Source organism: Artemia sp. Qi Xiang Cuo, chromosome 21, assembly GCF_049724085.1.
Source record: "Artemia sp. Qi Xiang Cuo chromosome 21, ASM4972408v1, whole genome shotgun sequence".
NCBI classification, from domain to species: domain Eukaryota; kingdom Metazoa; phylum Arthropoda; class Branchiopoda; order Anostraca; family Artemiidae; genus Artemia; species Artemia sp. Qi Xiang Cuo.
In genome coordinates this window covers 49,976,876-49,999,158 of record NC_142814.1, presented here as the reverse complement: position 1 = coordinate 49,999,158, position 22,283 = coordinate 49,976,876, and positions in this window count along the sequence as shown.

Below are 22,283 nucleotides of genomic sequence, written 5' to 3'. Positions count from 1 at the left end.
AAGATTTAGCGAATTTTGGAACTGCCTTACAGGTCTTGGGCTATTATAATTTTTTTAATAAGAAGAATTTTTTTATTTTTTTAATATTTAAATATTTAAACGTATCAGGGACTAACTCAATATTTTCCTTCTGGTGTCCAACCGACTCCAACTAGATATTCCATGTTTGCGAATAGTACATCAAATAACTGTGCTAAATCGCTAATCACGAGGCATGGGCGCTCAGAAAAGCGGATGAAGATATACTACATTTTTTGCAGAGAAATTAGATTATTTGCAGAAGCACAATTTTATCTTAATGTATGTTGTCTTTCAAGTGCCCATTCATTTCAAATGGTGCCCAAGTGCATTTAATTTTATTTTTAGGAAAGCATGGTCGTCCGAGTGTACCACCTAAATTCAAGATCGACAACAGAGGGGGGGGGAATTATGTGGAAACCAAAATTTATTCGCGGCGATAAAAACGTTGTCAAAGAGAAGGTTACAACAGGATTCATGTACATAAAATTCTCAAAGAAGACACAGGATTCACAGAAAGAAGAAAAGAAAGAAATGGAAGAAGAAAGAGGAATGATACATAGAGGGTTGCACAAGATTTCTAACAGAGCTCGAGAAATTTGGAACTCTCTTACAGCCTTCGCACTTTTGTAATTTTTTTAATAAGGAGATTTTTTTTATTTTTTAATATTTAAATATTTAAACGTATTAGAGACTAACTCAATATTTTCCTTCTGGTGTCCAACAGAATCCAACTAGATATTCCATGTTTGGGAATAGTACATCAAATAACTGAGCTAAATCGGTAATAACAAGCGAATATATTTGATGGTCATCATTCAAAGAGAGTGACAGAAGACGATTTTTTGCAGAGAAATTAGACTTTTGCAGAAGCACAATTTTTTCTAAATGTATATTGTCTTTCAAGTGATCATTCATTTCAAATGGTGCCCAAGTGCATTTAATTTTATTTTTAGGAAAACATGGTTCTCAAACCCAAATATTCAAGATCGACAACAGGGGGGGATTTATGTGGAAAACGGTTCATATTTTCGGGGATAAAAACATCGGGAAAGAGAAAAGAAGAAAAGAAAGAAGGAAGCGGACCAGAAGGAAGAAAAGAAGGAAGGAAACCAGAAAAAAACAGAAGGAAACCAGAAAGGATTGATTGAAAGAGGGCTATATAGAATTACTAAATGATTTAACGAATTTTGGAAATGCCTTACAGGCCTTGGGCTATTATAATTTTTTTAATAAGAAGAATTTTTTTATTTTTTTAAATTTAAATATTTAAACGTATTAGGGACTAACTCCAATATTTTCCTTCTGGTGTCCAACCGACTCCAACTAGATATTCCATGTTTGGGAATAGTACATCAAATAATTGTGCTAAATCGCTAATCACGAAGCATGGGCTCTCGGAAAAGCGGATGAAGATTTACTAGATTTTTTGCAGAGAAATTAGATTTTTTGCAGAAGCACAATTTTTTCAGAAGGTATATTGTCTTTCAAGTGCCCATTCATTTCAAATGGTGCCCAAGTGCATTTAATTTTATTTTTAGGAAAGCATGGTCGTCCGAGTGTAAACCAAAATTGGAAACCAAAATTTATTCGCGGCGATAAGAACTTTGCAAAAGAGAAGGTTACAACAGGATTCACGTACATAAAATTCTAAAAGAAGAGACAAGATTCACAGAAAGAAGAAAAGAAAGAAACGGAAGAAGAAAGAGGAATGATACATAGAGGGTTGCACAAGATTTTTAAGAGAGCTCGAGAAATTTGGAACTCTCTTACAGCCTTCGCATTTTTGTAATTTTTTTAATAAGAAGAATTTTTTTATTTTTTAATATTTAAATATTTAAACGTATTAGGGACTAACTCAATATTTTCCTTCTGGTGTCCAACCGAATCCAAATAGATATTCCATGTTTGTGAATAGTGCATCAAATAACTGTGCTAAATCGCTAATCACAAGCGAACGTACTTGATGGTTATCATTCAAACAGAGTGACAGAAGACGATTTTTTGCAGAGAAATTAGATTTTTGCAGAAGCACAATTTTTTCTAAATTTATATTGTCTTTCAAGTGCCCATTCTTTTCAAATGGTGCCCAAGTGCATTTAATTTTATTTTTAGGAAAGCATGGTTCTCAAACACAAATATTCAAGATCGACAACAGGGGGGGATTTATGTGGAAGAAAAGAAGGAAGGAAACCAGAAAAAAACCAGATAGAAACCAGAAAGGATTGATTCAAAGAGGGCTACATAGAATTGCCAAAAGATTTAGCGAATTTTGGAACTGCCTTACAGGTCTTGGGCTATTATAATTTTTTAATAAGAAGAATTTTTTTATTTTTTTAATATTTAAATATTTAAACGTATCAGGGACTAACTCAATATTTTCCTTCTGGTGTCCAACCGACTCCAACTAGATATTCCATGTTTGCGAATAGTACATCAAATAACTGTGCTAAATCGCTAATCACGAAGCATGGGTGCTCAGAAAAGCGGATGAAGATATACTACATTTTTTGCAGAGAAATTAGATTATTTGCAGAAGCACAATTTTATCTGAATGTATATTGTCTTTCAAGTGCCCATTCATTTCAAATGGTGCCCAACTGCATTTAATTTTATTTTTAGGAAAGCATGGTCGTCCGAGTGTACCACCTAAATTCAAGATCGACAACAGAGGGGGGGGGGGAATTATGTGGAAACCAAAATTTATTCGCGGCGATAAAAACGTTGTCAAAGAGAAGGTTACAACAGGATTAATGTACATAAAATTCTCAAAGAAGACACAGGATTCACAGAAAGAAGAAAAGAAAGAAACGGAAGAAGAAAGAGGAATGATACATAGAGGGTTGCACAAGATTTCTAAGAGAGCTCGAGAAATTTGGAACTCTCTTACAGCCTTCGCACTTTTGTAATTTTTTTAATAAGAAGATTTTATTTTTATTTTTTAATATTTAAATATTTAAACGTATTAGAGACTAACTCAATATTTTCCTTCTGGTGTCCAACAGAATCCAACTAGATATTCAATGTTTGGGAATAGTACATCAAATAACTGTGCTAAATCGCTAATAACAAGCGAATATACTTGTTGGTTATCATTCAAACAGAGTGACAGAAGACGATTTTTTGCAGAGAAATTAGATTTTTGCATAAGCACAATTTTTTCTAAATGTATATTGTCTTTCAAGTGCCCATTCATTTCAAATGGTGCCCTAGTGCATTTAATTTTATTTTTAGGAAAGCATGGTTCTCAAACACAAATATTCAAGATCGACAACAGGGGGGGATTTATGTGGAAAACGGTTCATATTTTCGGGAATAAAAACATCGGGAAAGAGAAAAGAAAAAAGGGAAGCGGACCAGAAGGAAGAAAAGAAGGAAGGAAACCAGAAAAAACAGATAGAAACCAGAAAGGATTGATTGAAAGAAGGCTACATAGAATTACCAAAAGATTTAGCGAATTTTGGAACTGCCTTACAGGCCTTGAGCTATTATAATTTTTTTAATAAGAAGAATTTTTATTTTTTTTTATATTTAAACATATTAGGGACTAACTCAATATTTTCCTTCTGGTGTCCAACCGACTCCAACTAGATATTCCATGTTTGGGAATAGTACATCAAATAACTGTGCTAAATTGCTAATCACGAATCATGGGCGCTCAGAAAAGCGGATGAAGATTTACTAGATTTTTTGCAGAGAAATTAGATTATTTGCAGAAGCACAATTTTTTCTGAATGTATATTGTCTTTCAAGTGCCCATTCATTTCAAATGGCGCCCAAGTGCATTTAATTTTATTTTTAGGAAAGCATGGTCATCCGAGTGTACCAGCTAAATTCAAGATCGACAACAGAGGGGGGGGAACTATGTTAAAACCAAAATTTATTCGCGGCGATAAGAACGTTGTCAAAGAGAAGGTTACAACAGGATTCACGTACATAAAATTCTCAAAGAAGACACAGGATTCACAGAAAGAAGAAAAGAAAGAAACGGAAGAAGAAAGAGGAATGATACATAGAGGGTTGCACAAGATTTCTAAGAGAGCTCGAGAAATTTGGAACTCTCTTACAGCCTTCGCACTTTTGTGATTTTTCTAATAAGAAGAATTTTTTATTTTTTAATATTTAAATATTTAAACGTATTAGGGACTAACTCAATATTTTCCTTCTGGTGTCCAACCGAATTCAACTAGATATTCCATGTTTGGGAATAGTACATCAAATAACTGTGCTGAATCCCTAATAACAAGCAAACATACTTGATGGTTATCATTCAAACAGAGTGACAAAAGACGATTTTTTGCAGAGAATTTAGATTTTTGCAGAAGCAAAATTTTTTCTAAATGTATATTGTCTTTCAAGTACCCATTCATTTCAAATGGTGCCCAAGTGCATTTAATTTTATTTTTAGGAAAGCATGGTTCTCAAACACAAATATTCAAGATCGACAACAGGGGGGATTTATGTGGAAAACGGTTCATATTTTCGGGGATAAAAAAATCGGGAAGGAGAAAAGAAGAAAAGAAAAGAAGGAAGTGGACCAAAAGGAAGAAAAAAAGGAAGGAAACCAGAAAAAACCAGAAGGAAACCAGAAAGGATTGATTGAAAGAGGACTACATAGAATTACCAAAGGATTTAGCGAATTTTGGAACTGCATTACAGGCCTTGGGCTATTATAATTTTTTAATAAGAAGAATTTTTTTATTTTTTAATATTTAAATATTTAAACGTATTAGGAACTAACTCAATATTTTCCTTCTGGTGTCCAACCGACTCCAATTAGATATTCCATGTTTGGGAATAGTACATCAAATAAATGTGCTAAATCGTTAATCACGAAGCAAGGGCGCTCAGAAAAGCGGATGAAGATTTACTAGATTTTCTGCAGAGAAATTAGATTATTTGCAGAAGCACAAATTTTTCTGAATGTATATTGTCTTTCAAGTGCCCATTCATTTCAAATGGTGCCCAAGTGCATTTAATTTTATTTTTAGGAAAGCATGTTCGTCCGAGTGTACCAGCTAAATTCAAGATCGACAACAGGGGGGGGAATTATGTGGAAACCAAAATTTATTTGCGGCGATAAGAACGTTGTCAAAGAGAAGGTTACAACAGGATTCACGCACATTAAATTCTCAAAGAAGACACAGGATTCACAGAAAGGAGAAAAGAAAGAAACGAAAGAAGAAAGAGGAATGATGCATAGAGGGTTGCACCAGATTTATAAGAGAGCTCGAGAAATTCGGAACTCTCTTACAGCATTCGCACTTTTGTAATTTTTTTAATAAGAAGAATTTTTTATTTTTTAATATTTAAATATTTAAACGTATTAGGGACTAACTCAATATTTTCTTTCTGGTGTCCAACCGACTCCAACTAGATATTCTATGTTTGGGAATAGTACATCAAATAACTGTGCTAAATCGCTAACCACTAAGCATGGGTGCTCAGAAAAGCGGATGAAGATTTACTAGATTTCTTGCAGAGAAATTAGATTTTTTGCAGAAGCACAATTTTTTCTGAATGTATATTGTCTTTCAAGTGCCCATTCATTTCAAATGGTGCCCAAGTGCATTTAATTTTATTTTTAGGAAAGCATGGTCGTCCGAGTATACCAGCTATATAAAAGATCGACAACAGGGGGGGGAATTGTGTGATCATCAAAATTTATTCGCGGCGATAAGAACGTTGTCAAAGAGAAGGTTACAACAGGATTCACGTGCATAAAATTCTCAAAGAAGACACAGGATTCACAGAAAGAAGAAAAGAAAGAAACGGAAGAAGAAAGAGGAATGATACATAGAGGGTTGCACAAGATTTCTAAGAGAGCTCGAGAAATTTGGAACTCTCTTACAGCCTTCGCACTTTTGTAATTTTTTAATAAGAAGAATTTTTTTTATTTTTAATATTTAAATATTTAAACGTATTAGGGACTAACACAATATTTTCTTTCTGATGTCCAACCGAATCCAACTAGATATTCTACGTTTGGAAATAGTACATCAAATAACTGTGCTAAATCGCTAATCACAAGCGAACATACTTGATGGTTATCATTCAAACAGAGTGACAGAAGATGATTTTTTGCAGAGAAATTAGATTTTTGCAGAAACACAATTTTTCTAAATGTATATTGTCTTTCAAGTGCCCATTCATTTCAAATGGTGCCCAAGTGCATTTAATTTTATTTTTAGGAAAGCATGGTTCTCAAACACAAATATTCAAGATCGACAACAGGGGGATTTTTGTGGAAAACGGTTCATATTTTCGGGGATAAAAACATCCGGAAAGAAAAAAGAAGAAAAGAAAAGAAGGAGGCGAACCAGAAGGAGGAAAAGAAGGAAGCGGACCAGAAGAAAGAAAAGAAGGAAGGAAACCAGAAAAAAACAGAAGGAAACCAGAAAGGATTGATTGAAAGAGGGCTACATAGAATTACCAAAAGATTTAGCGAATTTCGGAGCTACCTTACAGGCCTTGGGCTATTATAATTTTTGATTTTTTTTAATATTTAAATATTTAAACGTATTAGGGACTAACTCAATATTTTCCTTCTGGTGTCCAACCAACTCCGACTAAATATTCCATGTTTGGGAATAGTACATCAAATAACTGTGCTAAATCTCTAATCACGAAACATGGGCGCTCAGAAAAGCGGATGAAGATTTACTAGATTTTTTGCAGAAGCACAATTTTTTCTGAATGTATATTGTCTTTCAAGTGCCCATTCATTTCAAATGGTGCCCAAGTGCATTTAATTTTATTTTTAGGAAAGCATGGTCGTCCGAGTGTACCAGCTAAATTCAAGATCGACAAGATCGGGAATCATGTGGAAACCAAACTTTATTCGACAGAAGACGATTTTTTGCAGAGAAATTAGATTTTTGCAGAAGCACAATTTTTTCTAAATGTATATTGTCTTTCAAGTGCCGATTCATTTCAAATGGTGCCCAAGTGCATTTAATTTCATTTTTAGGAAAGCATGGTTCTCAAATACAAATATTCAAGATCGACAACAGGGGGGATTTTTGTGGAAAACGGTTCATATTTTCGGGGATAAAAACATCAGGAAAGAGAAAAGAAGAAAAGAAAAGAAGGAAGCGAAACAGAGGGAAGAAAAGAAGGAAGGAAACCAGAAAAAAACAGAAGGAAACCAGAAAGGATTGATTGAAAGAGGGCTACATAGAATTACCAAAAGATTTAGCGAATTTTGGAACTACCTTACAGGCCTTGGGCTATTATAATTTTTTTAATAAGAAGAATTTTTTTTATTTTTTTTAATATTTAAATATTTAAACGTATTAGGGACTAACTCAATATTTTCCTTCTGATGTCCAACCGACTCCAACTAGATATTCCATGTTTGGAAATAGTACATCAAATAACTGTCCTAAATCGCTAATCACGAAGCATGGGCGCTCAGAAAAGTGGATGAAGATTTACTAGATTTTTTTTAATAAGAAGATTTCTTTTGATTTTTTTTAATATTTAAATATTTAAACGTATTAGGGACTAACTCAATATTTACCTTCTGGTGTCCAACCGACTCCTACTAAATATTCCATGTTTGGGAATAGTACATCAAATAACTGTGCTAAATCGCTAATCACGAAGCATGGGCGCTCAGAAAAGCGGATGAAGATTTACTAGATTTTTTTTAATAAGAAGATTTTTTTTGATTTTTTTTTAATATTTAAATATTTAAACGTATTAGGGACTAACTCAATATTTTCCTTCTGGTGTCCAACCGACTCCGACTAAATATTCCATGTTTGGGAATAGTACATCAAATAACTGTGCTAAATCGCTAATCACGAAGCATGGGCGCTCAGAAAAGCGGATGAAGATTTACTAGATTTTTTGCAGAGAAATTAGATTTGCAGAGAAAGAGAGAGCTCGAGAAATTTGAAACTCTCTTACAGCCTTCGCACTTTTGTAATTTTTTTAATAAGAAATTTTTTTTTATTTTTTAATATTTAAATATTTAAACGTATTAGGGACTAACTCAATATATTCCTTCTGGTGTCCAACCGAATCCAGCTAGATATTCCATGTGTGGGAATAGTACATCAAATAATTGTGCTAAATCGCTAATCACAAGGAAACATACTTGATGGTTATCATTCAAACAGAGTGACAGAAGACGATTTTTTGCAGAGAAATTAGATTTTTGCAAAAGCACAATTTTTTCTAAATGTATATTGTCTTTCAAGTGCCCATTCATTTCAAATGGTGCCCAAGTGCATTTAATTTTATTTTTAGGAAAGCATGGTTCTGAAACACAAATATTCAAGATCGACAACAGGGGGGAATTTATGTGGAAAACGGTTCATATTTTCGGGGATAAAAACATCGGGAAAGAGAAAAGAAGAAAAGAAAAGAAGGAAGCGGACCAGAAGGAAGAAAAGAAGGAAGAAAACCAGAAAAAACAGAAAGGATTGATTGAAAGAGGGCTACATAGAATTATCAAAAGATTTAGCGAATTTTGGAACTGCCTTACAGGCCTTGGGCATTTATAATTTGTTTAATAAAAAGAATTTTTTTTAATATTTAAATATTTAAGCGTATTAGGGACTAACTCAATATTTTCCTTCTGGTTACCAACCGACTCGAACTAGATATTCCCTGTTTGTGAATAGTACATCAAATAACTGTACTAAATCGCTAATCACGAAGCATGGGCGCTCAGAAAAGCGGATGAAGATTTACTAGATTTTTTGCAGAGAAATTAGATTATTTGCAGAGGCCCAATTTTTTCTGAATGTATATTGTCTTTCAAGTGCCCATTCATTTCAAACAATGCCCAAGTGCATTTAATTTTATTTTTAGGAAAGCATGGTCGTCCAAGTGTACCAGCTAACTTAAAGATCGACAACAGAGGGGGGGGGAATTATGTGGAAACCAAAATTTATTCGCGGCGATAAGAACGTTGTCAAAGAGAAGGTTACAACAGGATTCACGTACGTAAGATTCTCAAAGAAGACACAGGATTCACAGAAAGAAGAAAAAAAAAGAAACAGAAGAAGAAAAAGGAATAATACATAGAGGGTTGCACAAGATTTGTAAGAGAGCTCGAGAAATTGTGAACTCTCTTTCAGCCTTCGCACTTTTGTAATTCTTTTAATAAGAAGATTTTTTTTATTTTTTAATATTCAAATATTTAAACGTATTAGGGACTAACTCAATATGTTCCTTCTGGTGTCCAACCGAATCCAACTAGATATTCCATGTTTGGGAATAGTACATCAAATAACTGTGCTAAATCGCTAATCACAAGCGAACATGCTTGATGGTTATCATTCAAACAGAGTGACAGAAGAAGATTTTTTGCAGAGAAATTAGATTTTTGCAGAAGCACAATTTTTTCTAAATGTATATTGTCTTTCAAGTGCCCATTCATTTCAAATGGTGCCCAAGTACATTTAATTTTATTTTTAGGAAAGCATGGTTCTCAAACACAAACAATCAAGATCGACAACAGGGGGGGGGGTTTGTGGAAAACCGTTCATATTTTCGGGGATAAAAACATCGAGAAAGAGAAAAGAAGAAAAGAAAAGAAGGAAGCGGACCAGAAAGAAGGAAATAAGGCAGGAAACCAGAAAAAACAGAAGGAAACCAGAAAGGATTGATTGAAAGAGGGCTACATAGAATTACCAAAAGATTTAGCGAATTTTGGAACTGCCTTACAGTCCTTGGGCTATTATAATTTTTTTAATAAGAAGAATTTTTTGATTTTTTTTAATATTTAAATATTTAAACGTATTAGGGACTAACTCGATATTTTCCTTCTGGTGTCCAACCGAATCATACCAGATATTCCATGTTTAGGAAAAGTACATCAAATAACTGTGCTAAATCGCTAATCACAAAGCATGGGCGCTCAGAAAAGCGGATGAAGATTTACTAGATTTTTTGCAGAGAAAATAGGTATTTTGCATAAGCACAATTTTTTTCTGAATGTATATTGTCTTTCAAGTGCCCATTCATTTCAAATGGTGCCCAAGTGCATTTAATTTTATTTTTAGGAAAGCATAGTCGTCCGAGTGTACCAGCTAAATTCAAGATCGACAACAGGGGGAATCATATGGAAACCAAAATTTATTCGCGGCGATAAGAACGTTGTCAAAGAGAAGGTTACAACAGGATTCACGTACATAAAATGCTCTAAGAAGACACAGGATTCACAGAAAGAAAAAAAGAAAGAAACAGAAGAAGAAAGAGGAATGATACATAGAGGGTTGTACAAGATTTCTAAGAGAGCTCGAGAAATTTGGAACTCTCTTACAGCCTTCGCACTTTGTAATTTTTTAATAAGAAGAATTTTTTTATTTTTTAATATTTAAACGTATTAGGGACTAACTCAATATTTTCCTTCTGGTTTCCAACCAAATCCAACTAGATATTCCATGTTTGGGAATAGTACATCAAATAATTGTGCTAAATTGCTAATCACAAGCGAACCTACTTGATGGTTATCATTCAAACAGAGTGACAGAAGACGATTTTTTGCAGAGAAAGTAGATTTTTGCAGAAGCACAATTTTTTTTAAATGTATATTGTCTTTAAAGTTCCCATTCATTTCAAATGGTGCCCAAGTGCATTTAATTTTATTTTTAGGAAAGCATGGTTCTCAAATACAAATATTCAAGATCGACAACAGGGGGTAATTTATGTGGAAAACGGTTCATATTTTCAGGGATAAAAACATCGGGAGAGAAAAAAGAAGAAAAGAAAAGAAGGAAGCGGACCAGAAGGAAGAAAAGAAGGAAGGAAACCAGAAAAAAACAGAAAGGATTGATTGAAACAGGGCTACATAGAATTATCAAAAGATTTAGCGAATTTTGGAACTGCCTTACAGGCCTTGGGCTATTATAATTTTTTTAATCAGAAGAATTTTTTTTAATATTTAAATATTTAAACGTATTAGGGACTAACTTAATATTTTCCTTCTGGTTACAAACCGACTCGAACTAGATATTCCATGTTTGTGAATAGTACATCAAATAACTGTGCTAAATCGCTAATGACGAAGCATGGGCGCTCAGAAAAGCGGATGAAGATTTACTAGATTTTTTGCAGAGAAATTAGATTATTTGCAGAAGCACAATTTTTTCTGAATGTATATTGTCTTTCAAGTGCCCATTCATTTCAAATGGTGCCCAAGTGCATTTAATTTTATTTTTAGGAAAGCATGGTCGTCCAAGTGTACCAGCTAAATTAAAGATCGACAACAGGGGGGGGGGAATTATGTGGAAACCAAAATTTATTCACGGCGATTAGAACGTTGTCAAAGAGAAGGTTACAACAGGATTCACGTACATAAGATTCTCAAAGAAGACACAGGATTCACAGAAAGAAGAAAAGAAAGAAACGGAAGAAGAAAGAGGAATAATACATAGAGGGTTGCACAAGATTTGTAAGAGAGCTCGAAAAATTGTGAACTCTCTTACAGCCTTCGCACTTTTGTAATTTTTTTAATAAGAAGAATTTTTTTTATTTTTTAATATTCAAATATTTAAACGTATTAGGGACTAACTCAATATGTTCCATCTGGTGTCCAACCGAATCCAACTAGATATTCCATGTTTGGGAATAGTACATCAAATAACTGTGCTAAATCGCTAATCACAAGCGAATATACTTGATGGTTATCATTCAAACAGAGTGACAGATGACGATTTTTTGCAGAGAAATTAAATTTTTGCAGAAGCACAATTTTTTCTAAATGTATATTGTCTTTCAAGTGCCCATTCATTTCAAATGGTGCCCAAGTGCATTTAATTTTATTTTTAGGAAAGCATGGTTCTCAAACACAAATATTCAAGATCGACAACAGGGGAGGGGGGTTTGTGGAAAACCGTTCATATTTTCGGGGATAAAAACATCGAGAAAGAGAAAAGAAGAAAAGAAAAGAAGGAAGCGGACCAGAAAGAAGGAAAGAAGGCAGGAAACCAGAAAAAAACAGAAGGAAACCAGAAAGGATTGATTGAAAGAGGGCTACATAGAATTACCAAAATATTTAGCGAATTTTGGAACTGCCTTACAGGCCTTTGGCTATTATAATTTTTTTAATAAGAAGAATTTTTTGGATTTTTTTTTATATTTAAATATTTAAACGTATTAGGGACTAACTCGATATTTTCCTTCTGGTGTCCAACCGAATCCAACTAGATATTCCATGTTTAGGAAAAGTACATCAAATAACTGTGCTGAATCGCTAATCACAAAGCGTGGGCGCTCAGAAAAGCGGATGAAGATTTACTAGATTTTTTGCAGAGAAAATAGGTATTTTGCATAAGCACAATTTTTTCTGAATGTATATTGTCTTTCAAGTGCCCATTCATTTCAAATGGTGCCCAAATGCATTTAATTTTATTTTTAGGAAAGCATGGTCGTCCGAGTGTACCAGCTAAATTCAAGATCGACAACAGGGGGGAATCATGTGGAAACCAAAATTTATTCGCGGCGATAAGAACGTTGTCAAAGAGAAGGTTACAATAGGATTCACGTACATAAAATGCTCTAAGAAGACACAGGATTCACAGAAAGAAAAAAAGAAAGAAACGGAAGAAGAAAGCGGAATGATACATAGAGGGTTGTACAAGATTTCTAAGAGAGCTCGAGAAATTTGGAACTCTCTTACAGCCTTCGCACTTTTGTAATTTTTTTAATAAGAAGAATTTTTTTTATTTTTTAATATTTAAATATTTAAACGTATTAGGGACTAACTCAATATTTTCCTTCTGGTTTCCAACCAAATCCAACAAGATATTCCATGTTTGGGAATAGTACATCAAATAATTGTGCTAAATCGCTAATCACAAGCGAACATACTTGATGGTTATCATTCAAACAGAGTGACAGAAGACGATTTTTTGCAGAAAAAGTAGATTTTTGCAGAAGCACAATTTTTTCTAAATGTATATTTTCTTTCAAGTTCCCATTCATTTCAAATGGTGCCCAAGTGCATTTAATTTTATTTTTAGGAAAGCATGGTTCTCAAACACAAATATTCAAGATCGACAACAGGGGGTAATTTATGTGGAAAACGGTTCATATTTTCAGGGATAAAAACATCAGGAAAGAAAAAAGAAGAAAAGAAAAGAAGGAAGCGGACCAGAAGGAAGAAAAGAAGGAAGAAACCAGAAAAAACAGTCAGGATTGATTGAAAGAGGGCTACATAGAATTATCAAAAGATTTAGCGAATTTTGGAACTGCCTTACAGGCCTTGGGCTATTATAATTTTTTTAATAAGAAGAATTTTTGTTAATATTTAAATATTTAAACGTATTAGGGACTAACTCAATATTTTCCTTCTGGTTACCAACCGACTCGAACTATATATTCCATGTTTGTGAATAGTACATCAAATAACTGTGCTAAATCGCTATTCACGAAGCATGGGCGCTCAGAAAAGCGGATGAAGATTTACTAGAATTTTTGCAGAGAAATTAGATTATTTGCAGAAGCACAATTTTTTCTGAATGTATATTGTCTTTCAAGTGCCCATTCATTTCAAATGGTGCCCAAGTGCATTTAATCTTATTTTTAGGAAAGCATGGGCGTCCAAGTGTACCAGCTAAATTAAAGATCGACAACAGGGGGGGGGGGAATTATGTGGAAACCAAAATTTATTCGCGGCGATAAGAACGTTGTCAAAGAGAAGGTTACAACAGGATTCACGTACATAAGATTCTCAAAGAAGACCCAGGATTCACAGAAAGAAGAAAAGAAAGAAACGGAAGAAGGAAGAGGAATAATACATAAAGGGTTGCACAAGATTTGTAAGAGAGCTCGAGAAATTGTGAACTCTCTTACAGCCTTCGCACTTTTGTAATTTTTTAATAAGAAGAATTTTTTTTATTTTTTAATATTCAAATATTTAAACGTATTAGGGACTAACTCAATATGTTCCTTCTGGTGTCCAACCGAATCCAACTAGATATTCCATGTTTGGGAATAGTACATCAAATAACTGTGTTAAATCGCTAATCATAAGCGAACATACTTGATGGTTATCATTCAAACAGAGTGACAGAAGACGATTTTTTGCAGAGAAATTAGATTTTTGCAGAAGCACAATTTTTCTAAATGTATATTGTCTTTCAAGTGCCCATTCATTTCAAATGGTGCTCAAGTGCATTTAATTTTATTTTTAGGAAAGCATGGTTCTCAAATACAAATATTCAAGATCGACAACAGGGGGGATTTTTGTGGAAAAGGGTTCATATTTTCGGGGATAAAAACATCGGGAAAGAGAAAAGAGGAAAAGAAAAGAAGGTAGCGGACCAGAAGGAAGAAAAGAAGGAAGGAAACCAGCAAGGATTGATTGAAAGAGGGCTACATAGAATTACCAAAAGATTTAGCGAATTTTGGAACTGCCTTAAAGGCCTTGGGCTATTATAATTTTTTTAATAGAAAGAATGTTTTTATTTTTTTTAATATTTAGGAATAGTATATCAAATAACTGTGCTAAATCGCTAATCACAAGCGAACATACTTGATGGTTATCATTCAAACAGAGTGACAGAAGACGATTTTTTGCAGAGAAATTAGACTTTTGCAGAAGCACAATTTTTTCTAAATGTATATTGTCTTTCAAGTGACCATTCATTTCAAATGGTGCCCAAGTGCATTTAATTTTATTTTTAGGAAAGCATGGTTCTCAAACACAAATATTCAAGATCGACAACAGGGGGGATTTATGTGGAAAACGGTTCATATTTTCGGGGATAAAAACATCGGGAAAGAGAAAACAAGAAAAGAAAAGAAGGAAGCGGACCAGAAGGAAGATAAGAAGGAAGGAAACCAGAAAGGATTGATTGAAAGAGGGCTACATAGAATTAACAAAAGATTTAGCAAATTTTGGAACTGCCTTACAGGTCTTGGGCAATTATAATTTTTTTAATAAGAAGAATTTTTTTTTTTTTTTAATATTTAAATATTTAAACGTATTAGGGACTAACTCAATATTTTCCTTCTGGTGCCCAACCAACTCCAACTAGATATTCCATTTTTGGGAATAGTACATCAAATAACTGTGCTAAATCGCTAATCACAAAGCATGGGCGCTCAGAAAAGCGGATGAAGATTTACTAGATTTTTTGCAGAGAAATTAGATTTTTTGCAGAAGCACAATTTTTTCTGAATGTATATTGTCTTTCAAGTCCCCATTCATTTTAAATGGTGCCCAAGTGCATTTAATTTTATTTTTAGTAAAGCATGGTTCTCAAATACAAATATTCAAGATCGACAACAGGGGGGGGGGGATTTTTGTGGAAAACGGTTCATATTTTCGGGGATAAAAACATCAGGAAAGAGAAAAGAAGAGAAGAAAAGAAGGAAGCGGAACAGAAGGAAGAAAAGAAGGAAGGAAACCAGAAAAAACAGAAGGAAACCAGAAAGGATTGATTTAAAAGAGGGCTACATAGAATTACCAAAAGATTTAGCGAATTTTGGAACTGCCTTACAGGCCTTGGGCTATTATAATTTTTTTAATAAGAAGAATTTTTTTAATTTTTTTTAATATTTAAATATTTAAACGTATTAGGGACTAACTCAATATTTTCCTTCTGGTGTCCAACCAACTCCAACTAGATATTCCATGTTTGGGAATAGTATATCAAATAACTGTGCTAAATCGCTAATCACAATTGCACATACTTGATGGTTATCATTCAAACAGAGTGACAGAAGACGATTTTTTGCAGAGAAATTAGATTTTTGTAGAAACACAATTTTTTCTAAATGTATATTGTCTTTCAAGTGCCCATTCATTTCAAATGGTGCCCAAGTACATTTAATTTTATTTTTAGGAAAGCATGGTTCTTCAACACAAACAATCAAGATCGACAACAGGGGGGGGGGGGGTTTGTGGAAAACCGTTCATATTTTCGGGGATAAAAACATCGAGAAAGAGAAAAGAAGAAAATAAAATAAGGAAGCGGACCAGAAAGAAGAAAAGAAGGAAGTAAACCAGAAAAAAAACAGAAGGAAACCAGAAAGGATTGATTGAAAGAGGGCTACAAAGAATTACCAAAAGATTTAGCGAATTTTGGAACTGCCTTACAGGCCTTGGGCTATTATAATTTTTTTAATAAGAAGAATTTTTTTGATTTTTTTTTAATATTTAAATATTTAAACGTATTAGGGACTAACTCAATATTTTCCTTCTGGTGTCCAACCGACTCCAACTAGATATTCCATGTTTGGGCATAGTACATCAAATACCTGTGCTAAATTGCTAATCACGAAGCATGGGCGCTCAGAAAAGCGGATGAAGATTTACTAGATTTTTTGCAGAGAAATTAGATTTTTTGCTGAAGCACAATTTTTTCTAAATGTATATTGTCTTTCAAGTGCCCATTCATTTCAAATAGTGCCAAGTGCATTTAATTTTATTTTTAGGAAAGCATGGTTGTCCGAGCGTACCAGCTAAATTCAAGATCGACAACAGGGGGGGGAATTATGTGGAAACCAAAATTTATTCGCGGCGATAAGAACGTTGTCAAAGAGAAGGTTACAACAGGATTCACGTGCATAAAATTCTCAAAGAAGACACAGGATTCACAGAAAGAAGAAAAGAAAGAAACGGAAGAAGAAAGAGAAATGATACACAGAGGGTTGCACAAGATTTCTAAGAGAGCTCGAGAAATTTGGAACTCTCTTACAGCCTTCGCACTTTTGTAATTTTTTTAATAAGAAGATTTTTTTTAATATTTAAATATTTAAACATATTAGGGACTAACTCAATATTTTCCTTCTGGTGTCCAACCGACTCCAACTAGATATTCCATGTTTGGGAATAGTATATCAAATAACTGTGCTAAATCGCTAATCACAAGCGCACATACTTGATGGTTATCATTCAAACAGAGTGACAGAAGACGATTTTTTGCAGAGAAATTAGATTTTTGTAGAAACACAATTTTTTCTAAATGTATATTGTCTTTCAAGTGCCCATTCATTTCAAATGGTGCCCAAGTACATTTAATTTTATTTTTAGGAAAGCATGGTTCTTCAACACAAACAATCAAGATCGACAACAGGGGGGGGTTTGTGGAAAACCGTTCATATTTTCGGGGATAAAAACATCGAGAAAGAGAAAAGAAGAAAATAAAATAAGGAAGCGGACCAGAAAGAAGAAAAGAAGGAAGTAAACCAGAAAAAAAACAGAAGGAAACCAGAAAGGATTGATTGAAAGAGGGCTACAAAGAATTACCAAAAGATTTAGCGAATTTTGGAACTGCCTTACAGGCCTTGGGCTATTATAATTTTTTTAATAAGAAGAATTTTTTTGATTTTTTTTTAATATTTAAATATTTAAACGTATTAGGGACTAACTCAATATTTTCCTTCTGGTGTCCAACCGACTCCAACTAGATATTCCATGTTTGGGCATAGTACATCAAATACCTGTGCTAAATTGCTAATCACGAAGCATGGGCGCTCAGAAAAGCGGATGAAGATTTACTAGATTTTTTTGCAGAGAAATTAGATTTTTGCAGAAGCACAATTTTTTCTAAATGTATATTGTCTTTCAAGTGCCCAATCATTTCAAATGGTGCCCAAGTGCATTTAATTTTAGTTTTAGGAAAGCATGGTTGTCCGAGCGTACCAGCTAAATTCAAGATCCACAACAGGGGGGGGGGGAATTATGTGGAAACCAAAATTTATTCGCGGCGATAAGAACGTTGTCAAAGAGAAGGTTACAACAGGATTCACGTGCATAAAATTCTCAAAGAAGACACAGGATTCACAGAAAAAAAGAAAAGAAAGAAACGGAAGAAGAAAGAGAAATGATACACAGAGGGTTGCACAAGATTTCTAAGAGAGCTCGAGAAATTTGGAACTCTCTTACAGCCTTCGCACTTTTGTAATTTTTTTAATAAGAAGATTTTTTTTTAATATTTAAATATTTAAACATATTAGGGACTAACTCAATATTTTCCTTCTGGTGTCCAACCGAATCCAACTAGATATTCCATGTTTGGGAATAGTACATCAAATAACTGTGCTAAATTGATAATCACAAGCGAACATACTTGATGGTTATCATTCAAACAGAGTGACAGAAGACGATTTTTTGCAGAGAAAGTAGATTTTTGCAGAAGCACAATCTTTTTTAAATGTATATTGTCTTTAAAGTTCCCATTCATTTCAAATGGTGCCCAAGTGCATTTAATTTTATTTTTAGGAAAGCATGGTTCTCAAATACAAATATTCAAGATCGACAACAGGGGGTAATTTATGTGGAAAACGGTTCATATTTTCAGGGATAAAAACATCGGGAGAGAAAAAAGAAGAAAAGAAAAGAAGGAAGCGGACCAGAAGGAAGAAAAGAAGGAAGGAAACCAGAAAAAAACAGAAAGGATTGATTGAAACAGGGCTACATAGAATTATCAAAAGATTTAGCGAATTTTGGAACTGCCTTACAGGCCTTGGGCTATTATAATTTTTTTAATCAGAAGAATTTTTTTTAATATTTAAATATTTAAACGTATTAGGGACTAACTTAATATTTTCCTTCTGGTTACAAACCGACTCGAACTAGATATTCCATGTTTGTGAATAGTACATCAAATAACTGTGCTAAATCGCTAATGACGAAGCATGGGCGCTCAGAAAAGCGGATGAAGATTTACTAGATTTTTTGCAGAGAAATTAGATTATTTGCAGAAGCACAATTTTTTCTGAATGTATATTGTCTTTCAAGTGCCCATTCATTTCAAATGGTGCCCAAGTGCATTTAATTTTATTTTTAGGAAAGCATGGTCGTCCAAGTGTACCAGCTAAATTAAAGATCGACAACAGGGGGGAATTATGTGGAAACCAAAATTTATTCACGGCGATTAGAACGTTGTCAAAGAGAAGGTTACAACAGGATTCACGTACATAAGATTCTCAAAGAAGACACAGGATTCACAGAAAGAAGAAAAGAAAGAAACGGAAGAAGAAAGAGGAATAATACATAGAGGGTTGCACAAGATTTGTAAGAGAGCTCGAAAAATTGTGAACTCTCTTACAGCCTTCGCACTTTTGTAATTTTTTTAATAAGAAGAATTTTTTTATTTTTTAATATTCAAATATTTAAACGTATTAGGGACTAACTCAATATGTTCCATCTGGTGTCCAACCGAATCCAACTAGATATTCCATGTTTGGGAATAGTACATCAAATAACTGTGCTAAATCGCTAATCACAAGCGAATATACTTGATGGTTATCATTCAAACAGAGTGACAGATGACGATTTTTTGCAGAGAAATTAAATTTTTGCAGAAGCACAATTTTTTTCTAAATGTATATTGTCTTTCAAGTGCCCATTCATTTCAAATGGTGCCCAAGTGCATTTAATTTTATTTTTAGGAAAGCATGGTTCTCAAACACAAATATTCAAGATCGACAACAGGGGAGGGGGTTTGTGGAAAACCGTTCATATTTTCGGGGATAAAAACATCGAGAAAGAGAAAAGAAGAAAAGAAAAGAAGGAAGCGGACCAGAAAGAAGGAAAGAAGGCAGGAAACCAGAAAAAAACAGAAGGAAACCAGAAAGGATTGATTGAAAGAGGGCTACATAGAATTACCAAAATATTTAGCGAATTTTGGAACTGCCTTACAGGCCTTTGGCTATTATAATTTTTTTAATAAGAAGAATTTTTTGGATTTTTTTTTATATTTAAATATTTAAACGTATTAGGGACTAACTCGATATTTTCCTTCTGGTGTCCAACCGAATCCAACTAGATATTCCATGTTTAGGAAAAGTACATCAAATAACTGTGCTGAATCGCTAATCACAAAGCGTGGGCGCTCAGAAAAGCGGATGAAGATTTACTAGATTTTTTGCAGAGAAAATAGGTATTTTGCATAAGCACAATTTTTTCTGAATGTATATTGTCTTTCAAGTGCCCATTCATTTCAAATGGTGCCCAAATGCATTTAATTTTATTTTTAGGAAAGCATGGTCGTCCGAGTGTACCAGCTAAATTCAAGATCGACAACAGGGGGGAATCATGTGGAAACCAAAATTTATTCGCGGCGATAAGAACGTTGTCAAAGAGAAGGTTACAATAGGATTCACGTACATAAAATGCTCTAAGAAGACACAGGATTCACAGAAAGAAAAAAAGAAAGAAACGGAAGAAGAAAGCGGAATGATACATAGAGGGTTGTACAAGATTTCTAAGAGAGCTCGAGAAATTTGGAACTCTCTTACAGCCTTCGCACTTTTGTAATTTTTTTAATAAGAAGAATTTTTTTATTTTTTAATATTTAAATATTTAAACGTATTAGGGACTAACTCAATATTTTCCTTCTGGTTTCCAACCAAATCCAACAAGATATTCCATGTTTGGGAATAGTACATCAAATAATTGTGCTAAATCGCTAATCACAAGCGAACATACTTGATGGTTATCATTCAAACAGAGTGACAGAAGACGATTTTTTGCAGAAAAAGTAGATTTTTGCAGAAGCACAATTTTTTCTAAATGTATATTTTCTTTCAAGTTCCCATTCATTTCAAATGGTGCCCAAGTGCATTTAATTTTATTTTTAGGAAAGCATGGTTCTCAAACACAAATATTCAAGATCGACAACAGGGGGTAATTTATGTGGAAAACGGTTCATATTTTCAGGGATAAAAACATCAGGAAAGAAAAAAGAAGAAAAGAAAAGAAGGAAGCGGACCAGAAGGAAGAAAAGAAGGAAGGAAACCAGAAAAAACAGTCAGGATTGATTGAAAGAGGGCTACATAGAATTATCAAAAGATTTAGCGAATTTTGGAACTGCCTTACAGGCCTTGGGCTATTATAATTTTTTTAATAAGAAGAATTTTTGTTAATATTTAAATATTTAAACGTATTAGGGACTAACTCAATATTTTCCTTCTGGTTACCAACCGACTCGAACTATATATTCCATGTTTGTGAATAGTACATCAAATAACTGTGCTAAATCGCTATTCACGAAGCATGGGCGCTCAGAAAAGCGGATGAAGATTTACTAGAATTTTTGCAGAGAAATTAGATTATTTGCAGAAGCACAATTTTTCTGAATGTATATTGTCTTTCAAGTGCCCATTCATTTCAAATGGTGCCCAAGTGCATTTAATCTTATTTTTAGGAAAGCATGGGCGTCCAAGTGTACCAGCTAAATTAAAGATCGACAACAGGGGGGGAATTATGTGGAAACCAAAATTTATTCGCGGCGATAAGAACGTTGTCAAAGAGAAGGTTACAACAGGATTCACGTACATAAGATTCTCAAAGAAGACACAGGATTCACAGAAAGAAGAAAAGAAAGAAACGGAAGAAGGAAGAGGAATAATACATAAAGGGTTGCACAAGATTTGTAAGAGAGCTCGAGAAATTGTGAACTCTCTTACAGCCTTCGCACTTTTGTAATTTTTTTAATAAGAAGAATTTTTTTTATTTTTTAATATTCAAATATTTAAACGTATTAGGGACTAACTCAATATGTTCCTTCTGGTGTCCAACCGAATCCAACTAGATATTCCATGTTTGGGAATAGTACATCAAATAACTGTGTTAAATCGCTAATCATAAGCGAACATACTTGATGGTTATCATTCAAACAGAGTGATAGAAGACGATTTTTTGCAGAGAAATTAGATTTTTGCAGAAGCACAATTTTTCTAAATGTATATTGTCTTTCAAGTGCCCATTCATTTCAAATGGTGCTCAAGTGCATTTAATTTTATTTTTAGGAAAGCATGGTTCTCAAATACAAATATTCAAGATCGACAACAGGGGGGGATTTTTGTGGAAAAGGGTTCATATTTTCGGGGATAAAAACATCGGGAAAGAGAAAAGAGGAAAAGAAAAGAAGGTAGCGGACCAGAAGGAAGAAAAGAAGGAAGGAAACCAGCAAGGATTGATTGAAAGAGGGCTACATAGAATTACCAAAAGATTTAGCGAATTTTGGAACTGCCTTAAAGGCCTTGGGCTATTATAATTTTTTTAATAGAAAGAATGTTTTTATTTTTTTAATATTTAGGAATAGTATATCAAATAACTGTGCTAAATCGCTAATCACAAGCGAACATACTTGATGGTTATCATTCAAACAGAGTGACAGAAGACGATTTTTTGCAGAGAAATTAGACTTTTGCAGAAGCACAATTTTTTCTAAATGTATATTGTCTTTCAAGTGACCATTCATTTCAAATGGTGCCCAAGTGCATTTAATTTTATTTTTAGGAAAGCATGGTTCTCAAACACAAATATTCAAGATCGACAACAGGGGGGG